This window comes from Equus caballus, chromosome 24, assembly GCF_041296265.1.
Source record: "Equus caballus isolate H_3958 breed thoroughbred chromosome 24, TB-T2T, whole genome shotgun sequence".
Lineage (NCBI taxonomy): Eukaryota > Metazoa > Chordata > Mammalia > Perissodactyla > Equidae > Equus > Equus caballus.
The window spans coordinates 26,056,002-26,071,220 of NC_091707.1; the positions used below are offsets into that span (position 1 = coordinate 26,056,002).

Below are 15,219 nucleotides of genomic sequence, written 5' to 3' on the forward strand. Positions count from 1 at the left end.
ATCTATTTCCAAAAGTTTTTTGTCATCCAGAGCCAAAACTCTGAACCCATTATGCAATAATTCCACATCTCCCTCTGGGGGTACAGCTGATGGTAACCCCTAACCAACTTACTGTCTCTTGTCGACTGAAATAGAGTCTAGGTAATGTTAATGAAGTTTATTCAGTAATCAGGGTGAAGAGTATGAACCCCAGGAAAACAGTTCAACAGAATGCTCTGATGGAACTGCTCCAAGGTGTGTGAGTTTAAGTGTACCTTATATCTTTCACAAGCAGTGCACATGCAGGGAAGAGGAAAAGAAAAAAAACCTTACAATTAGATAAAAAAAAAAAAAGAGATGGAGTACATCTGGGCTTTTCTCTCAATTATGCATTGAAGGTAACATAAACAAGAATTTCTTGGTTATATATCAAACAAATTCAGAGGTGCCTGCGTTATCTATGTGTGGAGGGAGGAAAGGACTGGGATCTTTAATTAGTCCCTTGATCCCTAAGAAATGCACCACTGCTTCACAGTACAGCTGCTTCAGCATGGGTTTTATTGTACTCACTTAAAGCCTGTGCAGTTTGCGTACTAGATTGTCCTGTTAGACCCGGGGAGGGGGTCCCAAAATTCTGTCCACACTCCATGTTTAACTACTCTAGCAACCTTATATAAGTGAAATGATAGAATATTTGTCCTTTTGTGTCTGACTTATTTCACTCAGCATACCATAATTTGTTTGTTTTTAAGGATTGATACCTAGGCTAACAACTGTTGCCAGTCTTTTTTTTTTTTTTCCTGCTTTTTTCCCTCCCCAAATCCCCCCAGTATGTAGTTGTATATTCCAGTTGCAGGTCCTTCTAGTTGTGGTACATGGGATGCTGCCTCAACATGGCCTAATGAGCGGTGCCATGTCTGCGCCCAGGATCCGAACCCTGGGCCGCCGAAGCAGAGCACATGAACTTAACCACTCAGCCACGGGGCCGGTCCCCCATAATTTTTTATTCATTCACGTGTTGATGGATGCTTGAGTTGTTTCTACCTTGTGGCTATTGTGAATAATGCTGCTAGGAACATTATGTACCTGTTTAAGCGCCTATTTAAAATTCCTTTAGGTATTTACATAATACTAGAATTGCTGGGGCATATGATAATTCTATGTTTAACTTTTTGAGAAGCTGCCAACCTGTTTCCAAAGTGGCTGCACCCTTTTATATTCCCACCAGCAATGCATAAGGGTTCCAGTTTCTGCATTCCTCTCCAACACTTGTTAGATTTTCTTTTTGTAATAGTGTAGGGGAGGAAGAACCTTTCTTCTACCCTCTAGGTCCTTCTGGCTGGTCTAAGAATTACATAGACATGAGACAGAATAACAGGAAAAAATCAAACAGTTTAATAACATATGTACATAGGAGAAACCCAGGAAAACCGAGTAACTCACCAAAATGGCTGAGCCACCACCTTAAATACCATCTTCAGCTAAAGACAAAGGGGGAGGATATTGGGGGTAGTGGTTTGTGACTTCAAAGGGGAGGCAGGCAATTTACATGAAGGTGGAAAAGCAAATGTTTGGTAAACAAATGTTTGCTGGGCCATCTATAGGCAATATGACCTCAGAGACAGAACTTTGGTAACAGTGGACTTAGCAAGGCTCCTCCCAGTCTGCTAATACCCACCGTTATCTATAGTGATGGGCTGTCCCAGGGACAGGCCTTCTATCTTAAATTCTTTTAGGTAGCTAGGAAGAAGGTCAAAGTTTCCTTCAGAGTCTTTTCTCCTTAAAAGTAGTCAAGCCAAATAGACGTATTTTGAGGTGGCCGATTCTGATCCCCCACAATAGCCATTGCAATGGATGTGAAGTGGTATCTTATTGTGGTTTTCATTACATTTCACTAATGGCCAGTGATGTTGAGCATCTTTTCGTGTGCTTATTGGCCATGTGCATATCTTTTTTTTTTTTTAAAGATTAGTACTTGAGCTAACAACTGTTGCCAATCTTCTTTTTTTTTTTCTGCTTTTTCTCCCCAAATCCCCCCAGTACCTAGTTGTATATTTTAGTTGTGGGTCCTTCCAGTTGTGGCATGTGGGACGTTGCCTCAGCATGGCCTGATGAGTGGTGCCATGTCCACATCCAGGATCCAAACTAGCGAAACCCTGGGCCGCTGAAGTGGAGCATGCGAACTTAACCACTCGACCATGGGGCCGGCCCCCATGTGCATATCTTCTTTGAAAAAATATCAATTCAAGTCCTTTGCCTATTTTGAATTGGCTTTTTAAAAAATTATAGTTATTTATATATTCTGGATATTAATCTCTTAACAGATATAAGATTGAAAATATTTTATCCCTTTCTGTGGGTTATATTTTCACTCTATCAATAGTTTCCTTTAGTGTACAAAATGTTCTAATTTTGATAAAGCCCAATTTATCTATTTTGTTGTTTGTTTCCCATGCTTTTGCTGTCATATTTAAGACAACATTGCTAAATCCAAGGTCATGATTTTCCCCTATGTTTTCTTCTAAGAATTTTATCATTTTAGCTCTTAAATTTAGGTTTTCAATCTATTTTGGTTAGTTTTTGTATATGGTGTAAGATAAGGGTCCAAGTTCATTCTTTGCATGTGGATATCTATTTTTCCCTCAAAAATTCATTGAAGAGACTGTTACTTCTCATTTGACCCCTATCAAAAATAAATTGGTCACATAGTGAGAGTTTATTTCTGGTCTCTTCATTCTATTGCATTTTTCTGTATATTTATCTTTATGCTAGTACCATACTGTTTCATTACTGTAGCTTTGTAGTAAATTATTGAATTGAGAAGTATGAATCCTCCAATTGTGTTCTTCCTTTTAAAGACTGTTTTGGCTATTAGGGGTCCCTTGAGATTCCATATGAATTTTAGGATGGGTTTTTCTATTTCTGAAAAAAACACTTTTTTAAAGGAATTTAATAAGGATTCCATTGAATCTGTAGATGGCTTTGGGTAGTATTGTTATCTTAACAATGTTAAGTCTTTCCATCCATACACATGGAATGCCTGACATTTGTTTAGGTCTTCTTTAATTATTTAAGCATGTTATGTAGTTTTCAGTTTACAAGTTTTTTGCCTCCTTGGTTAAATTTATTTCTGATTATTTTATTCTTTTTAATACTATTATAAACGGAATTTTTTCTTAATTTCCTTTTCAGATTGTTCATTGCTAACGTGTAGAAATACAACAGATTTTTGCATGTTGATTTTGTATTCTTCATCTTTGCTGAATTTGTTTATTAGTTCTTTTAGTGTTTTTGTGGATTCTTTAGAGGTTTCTGCATAGAAGATCACTTAATCTGCAAATAGAGATAATTTTACTTCTTTCTTTCCTATTTGGATGTGTGTTATTTCTTTGTCTTGCCTTATTGCTCTTGTGAGATTGTCCAGTAATATGTTGAATAGGAGTGAAAGCAGACATCCTTGACTTGTTTCTATCTTAGAGATACAGTTCTCAGTCTTTTACCACTGATTATGTTAGCTGTGGGTTTTTCATATGTGGTCTTTACCCTGTTGAGGAAGTTCTATTCTATTCCTAATTTGTTGAATGCTTTTATCATGAAAAGGTATTGGATTGTGTCAAATGCTTCTCTGCATCAGTAGAGATGATCACATGGATTTTTTTCCTTAATTATATTAATGTGGTATATTACATTGATTGACTTTCATATATTGAACTACCCTTGCATTTCTGAGATAAATACCACTTATCATGGTGTATAATCCTTTAATATTCTGCTGAGTTTGATTTGCTTATGTTTTGTTGAGGATTTTTTCATCTGTGTTAATACAGGATATTTGCCTATAGTTTTCACTTAATGTCCATGTCTGGCTTTGGTATGTGGGTGATGCTGGCCCCATAAAATGAATTGGACACTCTTCTCTTCTCTTCAGTATTTTGGTAAAGTTTGGGTGGGATTGATGTTAATTCTTTTTTAAATGTTTGGTATAATTCACCAGTAAAGTCATCTGCTCCTGGGCATTTCTTTGTTGAAAGGTTTTTGATTGCCAATTCAGTCTCCTTAATTGTTATAGGTCTGTTCATATTTTGTATTTCTTCTTGATTCACTTTTCGGAGGCTGTGTTTTTAGGAATTTGTTCATTTCATCTAGATTATCCAATTTGTTGGCATAAAATTGTTCATAGCATTCTATTATAATCCTTTTTTTCCCCCTGTAAGGTCTATAGTAATGTCCTCATTTCATTTCTGATTTTAGTAAATTGGATCTTATCTTGCGTTCTTTTTTTAGGGGGCGGGAAGGTATCAATCTAGCTAAAGGTTTTGAATTTCGTTGATCTCTTATTATTAAAAGAATGAAATTTTAGTTTCGTTGATTCTCTCTTTTTCTATTTTTCATTTATCGCTACTCTAAACTTTATTATTTTCTTCTTTCTGCTAGCTCATGGCTTAGTTTGCTCTCCTTTTTCTAGTTTTTTAAGGTCTACAGTTAAATTATTGATTTCAGATCGTTCTTTTAACATAGGAATTTACAGCTATTAATTTCCATTTTAGCACTACTTCATCCCCTAAATTTTGTTGCATTGTATTTTTGTTTTAATTCATCTCAAGGTATTTTCTAATTTCCTTTCTGATTTCTTCTTTGATGCAGAAGAGTGTGTTGATTAATTTTCCACATAATTTTGAATTTTTCAGTTTTACTTCTGTTACTGATTTCTAGTTTCATTCTATTGTAGTCAGAGAAGATACTTTGTATGATTTTAACCTTTTAAAATTTATTAGGACTTGTTTTGTGGCCTAGGATATGGTCTGTCCTGGAAAATGGTCCATGGGTACTAGAGAAGAATATGTATTCTGCTGTTGAGTAGGTTGTTCTGTATATGTCTGTCAGGTCAAATTGGTTTGTAGTGTTATTCAAGCCCTCTATTTCCTTATTAATCTGTTTGTTCTGTTATTAAAATTGGGGTATTGAAGTCTCCAACTGTTAATGTAGAACTTTTTATTTCTCCCTTTAATACTATCAATTTTTGCTTCGTATATTTTGAGTCCGTCTTGTTAGGTGTCTAAATGTTTGTAATGGGCATATCTTTTGATGTATTGAACCCTTTATCAGTATATAATATCCTTCTGTGTCTCTTGTAACTGCTTTTGACTTAAAGTCGATTTTATCTAATAATGATACCCTGTCTCTTTTGGTTTTCCATTGTAATTCTCTTTCTCCCTTAGACAGTACTTCATACATGTTAGGAATACGATAATTACGTTTTTGAAAAACTGAATAATGCTAAGTGGTTAGTACATGTTTTATCCAGGCTATTTAAGCTTTTAGAGCTTATAATAAACAAGAGCAGTGCTTCTTTTTGCAAAATAGGAAAAAAAGAGATTAATGTGTTACAGAGGGACTACTTCAGCAGTACTGTTTTGGAGTTTTTGATTCTTCCCATTTACACAAATAAATTATAACAAATAAAGTAATATTAAAGCTGTCAAATATTCAGGTAGAAAACTCAACAATCTATTCTGATTCTGTTTTCTCTGTGTATAAGGATCTGTTTGTTAAACAGTGTTTCAAAGGAAGTATTCTTTTCATCTTTCTTTTGATATCGTGCCACACTTTTGTGTGACATAGCCTCTACACATCACCTTTTCACACTAACAGCTAAAAAATTAAAGAAGGAGGGCAGAGGAATAAACTATCAGTAATTATTAAATGGATTCTTGATGTCCATGTTTGAAGTGATACGTTGTAAATATTTATCATGGGTTTATGATGTTGTAAATATTTATGTTTGTAAATCTTTATGTGAATGCACACTTGAATGATATAGGTAAGGCCAAATATTATCATGAGGTGGATGTTCTTATAGGATCTCTTTAGCTTAAGTAAGCGTCTTTTTACTAACTTGCAAAGTTTGAATGCATTATTATCGAGAGGTATGTTTCTCAATACTTTCATTCTTCTGGATGATCACATAAGCTGCTAAAATAAGAATAGGCAGTAATTCTTTGAGTGAGCAGTATAGTGTGTTGGTTAAGAGCACAGACTCAGTGGCCAGGCTGCTTGTCCACTTCTTAGCTGTTTGACCCTGGACAAATTACTTAACCTTTCTGTGCCATGGTTTCCTCAGCTATAAAATAATATCTATCCTAAAAGCTTGTTTTTAAGACTCATTAATATAAAACACATAAAACAGTGACTGGCTCATTAAGTGATAGCTGATATTATTAATATTGCCAGATCCTATTCTAGGCACTGGAGATAAATGAATTATATATAGTCCCTGTTTTAAAACCCTAGCAAGTAGAAGAGACCAATAACTAAGAAGATAATTAAAATTCAGAGAGATAAGAACAATTGTAATACTGTACTCTATATCTTACTCTAGTATTCAGATATAGTCCACACAGTTCAAGTGTCTATTTGCAGCATTTCCTAGAGATGATTATTTATCTTGGAAATTTGAGAATGACTAAACCTACACTGGAATGAAAAAGCAATATAATTTATTATCTATGTATATACAATTACCTATTTGCAATGAAATATATCTAGATAATTGATTTCAGTTGATATACAATAGTTCTTCACATAATCTTTCTCATTCAAGAAATGATGACGGGGGCCAGCCCAGTGGTGCAGTGGTTAAGTTTGCATGCTCCGCTTCGGCAGCTGGGGGTTCACCGGATGAGATCCTGGGTGCGGACCTACGTATCACTTATCAAGCCATGCTGTGGCAGGCGTCCCACATATAAAATAGAGGAAGATGGGCACAGATGGTAGCTCAGGGCCAGTCTTCCTCAGCAAAACTAAGAGGATTGGCAGTAAATGTTAGCTCAGGGCTAATCTTCCTCCACAAAAAAGAAATGATGATAGAGACTCCAGTTCCAGCAATGATGGAGTAGCTTGTATTGGGTAGCTTTTCACTGAAAACGATTATGAAAGCTGGATAGAATATATAAAACAGTTGTTTGAAGGAATTGGAGAACCATCAGTTTAAGCAGGACTTGAGAGATTATGATACTTCAGAGAATAGAGGCACTGTAGGTTGAACCCCACATTCACCCTGGCTTTTTCCCTGAGGGCGTTTTTCAGTTTCTGGTGTAGAAGGACTAGAGCCCAAATGTAAAATGAGCCTTAACTGTCGTTATCCAACTTTAACTGTCTCTTAAGATCTGTATGTACAGATTGAATTCCAGCAAATACATCAAAAAACAATCTGGAAGGCTGAAGAGGTTAGCAGAGATTTCAGCAGCTGCATGGGACTGAGGGAAATGTTGAATTTCAGCCCTGCCAAACTAGAAGGGACATGGTAAGCTTTATAGACTCTCTGAGACCCCAGAAGGACCACACTTAAGGAACAAAGTCAAAATATTAAAATATATCGGCCCCAACAAAGGCTGAACAACTGGTACTTACTCGGCTTCACAGAGAAAACCGTAACCCTTTTGCAAGAAGATAACATCATCCAGAGCCTACGAAATTTCTCAACCTTAATGTCAGTCTTCTCATTAGAAGTTAAAAGGCATGCAAATAAGCACTACCAAGTGATTGAATACCAAGAGGAAAAAACAGACCCATAGGTGATTCAGATATTAGAATTATCAAATAGAGAATTTAGAGTAAGTGCAATTAATATATGGTCATAAAAATAAAGAGAAAGAGAATTTTACCAGAGATCTAAAATAGGCTTTTTGAAAAGGGGTCAGATGGAAAGTGTAGAAGTGGAAAGATGCTTTAAATGAAGTGAAATTATTAGATAGGTTTATTGGAAGATTAGGCACAAAAAATAGAGAATAAATAAACAGAAAAAGATTTCACTTGAAAATAGCCACATTGAAACACACAAAGGAAAAAATTCTAAAACCAAAAAAGAGCCTAAAACACATACTGTACCTGGTGAAAATGTCCAGCATTTAGATAGAGAATAATACAGAAGCAATATTTTTAAAAATACTGATTGAGAATTTTGTAAAATTGAAGGCATCAATCCACAAATTCAGGAAGCAAGATTCAGACTTGGTAGATTGTACATTTCTAGTCATTTATCCATTTCTTTTATGTTTTCCAATTTATTGGTGTATAAATGTTCATAATAGTATCTTATAAGTCTTTTTATTTCTGTGGCATCAGTTGTAAGTGTCTCCTCTTTCATTTCGGATTGTAGGTTAGTCTTCTTTCTTTGTCTTAGTCTAGTTAAGAGTTTGTCAATTTGTTTATTTTTTCAAAAAACCAACTTAGTGGTTTGTGCAGTAGGTAAGTTCACATGTTCCACTTTGGCAGCCTGGGGTTCACTGGTTCAGATCCCAGGTGCAGACCTACGCACCGCTTGTCAAGCCATGCTGTGGCAGGCATCCCACATAAAAATAAGGGAAGTTGGGGACAGATGTTAGCTCAGGGCCAGTCTTCCTCAGCAAAAAGAGGCAGGTTGGCAGCAGATGTTAGCTCAGGGCTAATCTTCCTCAGAAAAAAAACCAACTTAGTTTCCTTGATTTTTTTCTTTCATTTTCCTATTCCCTGTTTTGTTTATTTCTGCTCTAATATTTGCTGTTTCTTTCCTTTGGCTAATTTTAGGTTTAGTTTGTTCTTCTTTTTCTAGTTCCTTGAAGTATAAAGTTAAATTGTTTATTTGAGATCTTTCTTTTTTTTAATGTAACATTTGTCACTGTAAAACTCCCTCTTAATACTGTTTACTGCATCCCATAAATCTCGGTCTCCTATGTTTCTTTTCATTTGTCTTAAGCTATTTTCTAATTTCTCTTATGATTTATTCTTTGGCCCAATGGTGGTTCAAGAGTGTGTTATTTTATTTCCATGTGTTTGTTAATTTCCTAATGTTATTGATTTCTAGTTTCATTCCATTGTGGTCAGAAAAGATACTTGCTATGATTTGGATATTCTCAAATTTGTTCAGACTTGTTTTATGACCTAATATGTGATGTATCCTGGAGAATGTTTTGTGTGCACTTGAGAAGAAGGTATAGCCTGCTGCTATTGGGTAGAATGTTTTGTATATGTCTTTCAGGTCCATTTGGTCTATAGTGTTGTTCAAGCCCACTGTTTCCTTATTAGTTTTCTGTCTGGACATTCTATCCATTGTTTAACATGGAGTATTAAAATTTCCTACTGTTATGGTATTGTGGTCTATTTCTCTCCTTCAAATCTGTCACTTTGCTTTATATATTTAGTTACTCTGATGTGTGCATATGTATTTATAATTCTTATGTCTTCCTCATGAATTGACCCTTTTATCAATATATAATGACCTTGTCTCTTAGTCTCTTGACAGTTTTTTCACTTAAAGTCTATGTTGTCTGATATAAGTATAGCAACTCCTGCTCTCTTTTGCTTACCACTTGCATAGAGTATCTTTTTCCATGCCTTCATTTTCAGCCTATGTGTGTCCTTAATTCTAAAGTGAGTCTCTTGAGGGCAGTATGTAGTTTGTTCTTTTTTTAATCCATTGAGTCACTCTATGTTGTTTGGTGAATTTAATTCGTTTACATTTAATGTAATTATTGATAGCTAAGGGCTTACTATTGACATTTTAATTTTATTTCACTTTTTGTAGTTCTTTTGTTCCTTTCTTCTTCTCTTGCTGTCCTCCTTTGTGAGCTGATGATATTTTGTAGTGGTATGTTTTTATTTCTTTCATGTATCTACTCTAGGTTTTCACTTTGTGGTTACTATGAGGTTTACATAAAACGTTATATTTATAGTAGTTTATTTTCGGCTGATAACTTCAATAGCATTCAAAAACTCTATACTTTTACTTCTTCCTCTTCCTATACACTTTATGTTATTGATGTCAGTTTACATCCTTTGTATTGTGTATCCATTAGAAAATGTTTATATTTAAAGTTAATACTTTTTAATAAGAGATTTGCACACCACTATTGCATTATTACAGTATTCTGTGTTTGTCTATATATTTATCTTTACCAGTGAGTTTTATACTTTGATATACTTTTGTATTGCTACTTAGCACCATTTTATTTCAACTTGAAAAACTCCCTTTAGCATTTCTTGTAAGGCAGGTCTACTAGTGATGAGCTCCCCGGGTTTTATTTGTCTCAGAGTCTTTATATCTCTTTAATTTTTGAAGGATAGCTCTGCCAGGTATAGTATTCTTGGTTGGCAGTTTTCTTCTTTCAGCACTTTATTGCACCGTTTCCCAGTGCCTTTAAAATGCTAATGAGAATTATGAAGAATATCTCCAAGAAAGAGATTTAGCATGTTGATTTCCTAAATTCGTTTGTATATGTAACTTGATATGGAGGGGGTAGTCTATTAACATCACAAAGAACACAATTTGGGGAATACTACATGAATGTAATTATTAATTCAACAGACATTTGTTTAAATTAATACTTCTATGACATTATCCTATACATTGTATAGAATTCAAAAGTGAATAAAATCTGGATTCTACTCTCAAGGAACTTACATTTTATGCAGTTTTCTCTAGATATAATTTAGTATCTGGACACATTAGAAAAATTGTCATGCCCTTTGCGATCAAAGGACATCTTTTTCCCTTCTCAGTCTCTTATATGTACATTGTACATGCTGAATACCAATAACATGGGCATAATTGAGTACTAGAAATATTAGACATAAAAAAATAAATCACTACCAGTAATAGATTTGCTAACAAACCTTAGGAATTTCAATCTGTGGAGCTCCATTGATAATATCTTTCCTGGTTCATGATCCTCTTTCTGTTTAGAAATGAAAAATCATTGAAGTCAGAGTTCTAAATGCCACCAAACAGAGCCTTTTAGTGTCATTGGTCCAGCGGGATCTTTATATTTTGTGATTTTGATCACCTGTATAAGAATATTGAGCATTATACCTACTTACAAGGTTTAATATTGACATCATTGGAATTAATTTCCTTAATCTTTTTAAGTTGATTATGTCCTCAAAATACTGCCCCACAAAGAGGAAAATAATTTTATTGCAATTAGAAAGAAAAAATGTAACTTTTCTTTTTACCCCAAAGCATTAGTATGATATAGTTAACAATAATTCATATACTTTACCTCATTCACTAAACTCAAAGTGCTTCTCAAAACTTTTCTTTCTTAGGTTGGACATTGTTATAATATGAAGTTATTTAGTATTTTTGTACCTAAATTTTTTTTCTTTCAAAAAGTCTTGTATTCCACATATATTGTTTAATGAGCTGTTTAGTCAGTTGTGTGATACTCGTGTGAGAACTTTCTAAGTCATTGAACACAATTTTCCTTTAATCTTTCATTCCTATCTGTTTAATATGTGATTTTCATAGTTATATTATTGTTCAAATAGAGCAGATCAGAGGTCCTTCCTTTGTGCTGCTAACTTGCATTACTTTTCTGACTGTTTTTTTTTTCCCTCTATTAGGCTGCACACTTAGAAATTGTAGCTGCATTTCAAAATGACATAAAAGTATACTTTCTTAGAATCTGTGAAAATTTCAAATGTGGTTTGCTTTTGTGAAGTTGTATTTCCAGCTCTGCACAGATACCCTACCTTTTTCGTAAAACATACCTTTTCTCTGAATGTCGCTGTAATTGTCATATTAAAACCTAGAAATTCTTAACTTCCCCTGAAGGAATAAAATTCAGAGGACTGTTAATTTATAGACTTCTCTCCCAAGAAACCATGATTTTGAAAGATTGGTACATACGTTAGCATTTTGTATTATTTGTGACTGATTATGGTTGGATCTAGACATTGTTTAAAAATTTCCTCTTTTGAGAAAGTTTTTTTTTTTAAATCTAAAAACTGCCATTTGTTTGAGGCATGTGGTGATTTTATAGCATTTAATAAACCTTTAATGAATTAAAAAGTATTGTGAGAAAGAAATAATTGTTGAATAAAACATTAAAACAAATTGATAAGGAAAATATAATTGAATAAAGAGACTCCCACTTTCTTGATTTGATAATTTTACTACTTGTTTTATTAATATTGCATATTTTTAAAATAAACCAGTGATAAACTACATTGCCAGGAGATATAATTTCTTGTAGAAATCTTGGATTTTAATTTTAGTTAGAGCTGGAAGCTAGGACTTTATTGGCTACCACAGGGCCTTAAACATAAAAAGCACTAAAAATAACCACTTACAGAATTTTTTTTTTAACATTTTCTCACTGAATGTGTTTTTGTTTGTTTTTGTGAGGAAGACTGTCCTTGAGCTAACATCTGTTGCCAATCTTCCTCTTTTTTTTTTCCTCCCAAAAGCCCCCCAGTACATAGTTGTATATCCTAGTTGTAGGTTCTTCTAGTTCCTCCATGTTGGACACTGCTTCAGCATGTCTTGATGAGCAGTGCTAGGTCCACGCCCAGGACCAAGACCAGTGAACCCTGGATTGCTGAAGCAGAGTGCAGGAGCTTAACCACTTGGCCATGAGGCTGGCCCCCAACTTTGAGAATTTATGGGATACATGTATATGTTAATTAAGGCCAGTAGTCTCACTTTCATGTTTAATAGAAAAAACTTTCTAAAAGAATTGAAATAATTTAGACAACATCATATTCCTGGAAAAACAAATTAGTGTTACTTCATGCCAAAGAGACTTCTGAAGTTTCTACAAATGGCAGGAATCAAGCCAAGTGCACAGATATGTTTAGAATACTGTCTAAGGAAGACTAATTCGTTAAAGGTTAATGTATGAATCAATAGTTTGGCTTCCTTTGTAAATCACTAAACATACCCTGCTTGCTTCTTCAGTAAAGTTGAAAGCTTTGAGAGTAGAACACTGCCCACGCTAAAACATCTAAGAATTATTTTACGAAAGAAGTCACTGTATATCACGTTGTGTGTATCAAAAATGTATAATAAAATTATTAAAATAGAGATACTACTTTAACAAAGGATTTACTGATGATCTTGGTGAAAATTCTCATGTCTAGCTGTTCTAGTATCATTCATTAATTCAACAAACATGTGCCAATTTACCAAGCTTTAAGTGCCCAATATGTGCCAGATATAGAAAAGTAACTTAAAAGATAATGTACATCTTCATAATCTTATGGAGGATATAGATCCCTAAGTAAATAATTACAGGAATGGGACAAAGGCTATAATGCAGATATGAGTAAGGCACTATTCAATCACAGTAGGAAAAGTGCTTATCTCTGCTTCCAGAGTTTAGATAAGTCTTCTGAAAGTGATATTTGACTCCTGAAGTGTGATTATTAGGAGTTTTAGGGATAGAGAACAGCATTCAGGATGGGGTAATAGAAAGACATAAAGGCAGAGGTTTGCCTGATGCATTTATGAAACTACTCGTAATTGGACATGGCTAGAACCAAGAGGAACTGCAAAAGAGTGACAGGAAATGAAGCAAGAAATGGAGTCAGGAATTGGTTTATAAAGGGAATTGTCTCATTAAATGTCTTGAGGTATTATCTATTAATTAAAATAAGGATGTTATATGACAAAGTTACGTCTTAGATCAGATTTGTGCAGTTATGAGGAGGAGACAATTAAAACTGTAGTTAGAAATTATAATATCAGAAAGTAAGAAAGTGGAGATGGAGGAATAGGCATTTCCAGATAAATTAAGGCAAGTAGAAATATGACTCAGTCACTAATTGTAGGGACAGAGAAAGAGGAAGACATCCAAGATTTCCACACTTCAGGCATGAACTACTGGATCAGTTAACATTTACCACAAAAAAAATTGGGAAAAACTGGAGGAAAAGCAAATTTGAGTTAGGAGAGAGAATGAAGATATTTCTGAGCAACTCTGAATTACCTTTAAACATTATTATTCCTACTGAATTAGACCAGATATTTTTTAGGGGGGATAGTTTCACTAATGGCAATAACCACTATCTACAAATTTCTCTGTTTTTATTACATAGATTAATTCATTAAAAATTGCATGTAATTAAAAGTCTATTAAAGTAGCTTATATTAAGAAAATAAATGTATTATCACATTTAATACTTACAAGTTAGAAGAGTCAAGCACAGTCATATTTCAAAATGGAATTGCTGAGAATACACAAAAGGAATACATGGAAAATTTTGCAGTATAAACCAAATGTTAGATCACCAAAAAAAGTCTTGGTAAATTTTCAAAGATTGAAATTATGCACTTTATCTTCTCTGACCACAATAGAATGACACTAGAAATCAACAACAGAAGGAAAGTAAAAAATTCGCAATATGTGCAATTTAAACTATTCACTCTTAACCAAAGGGTCCAAAAGAAATCACAAAGGTAATTAGAAAATATTTTGAGACAAATGAAAATGAAAACACAACATACCAAAACTTATGGAATGCAGTGAAAACAGTGCTCAGAGGGAAATATAAATATCCACATTAAAAAGGAAGAAACATCTCAAATCAATAAGCTAACTTTATACCTTGAGGAACTGTAAACAAAGAGAAAACTAAACCAAAACTAGCAAATGTAGTTGTGATAACAACATAAAAGTGGGAGGATAGAGCTCTTAGGGGCAGAGTTTTTGTGACTAGTCAAATTAAATTGTTACCAATTCAACTATATTGATGTAAAATTAGGATGTTTAGTGTAGTCCCCAATATAATCACAAAGAATGTCTAAAAGATAATACAAGAAGAAATAAGGGAATCAAAATGATTTACTACAAAAAAAGAAAAAATAATATAAACAGAAGGGAAGGTGATAATGCAAGGAAGGGAGGGAGCCAGGGAAAAAAGAAAAGAAGGAAGAAAGTAATAAGGATTAGGGTGGAGATATATTAGAGGATAGAAAAACAGTAGAAAAATCAATGAAACCAAAAGTTTCTTCTTGGAGAAGATCAACAAAATTGACAAACCTTTAGCTAGATTGCTAAGAAAAAAGAAGAAGACAAAAACTAAAATCAGAAACAATGGTGGGGGTGCTGGCTGGTGGTGTAGTGATTAAGTTTGTGTATTCCACTTTGGTGGCCCATGGTTCACTGTTTTGGATCCTGGGCGGAGACCTATGCACTGCTCATCAAGCCATGCTGTGGTGGCATCCCACATAGAAGAACTAGATGGACTTACAGCTAGGACATACAACTATGTACTAGGGCTTTGGGGAGAAAAAAACAGAGGAAGATTAGCAACAGATGTTACCTCAGGGCCAATCTTCTTCATCAAAAAGAAAAAAAGAGAGAAGGCAAAAAAGATTAAAAAAGAAAAGAAGGTGGGAATATGACTCCTGACCTTACAGAAATAAAAAAAATTATAAAGAATACTATGAACATCAAAGTAGATAATGTAGATGAAATAGAC

General features: G+C 34.1%; 1 protein-coding gene across 50 annotated transcripts in view; it reads left to right on the forward strand.

Moving 5' to 3' along the window:
- GPHN (gephyrin) overlaps nucleotides 1-15,219 on the forward strand; it is a 562,862-nt gene that overhangs the window by 213,030 nt on the left and 334,613 nt on the right. The window lies entirely within an intron of this gene.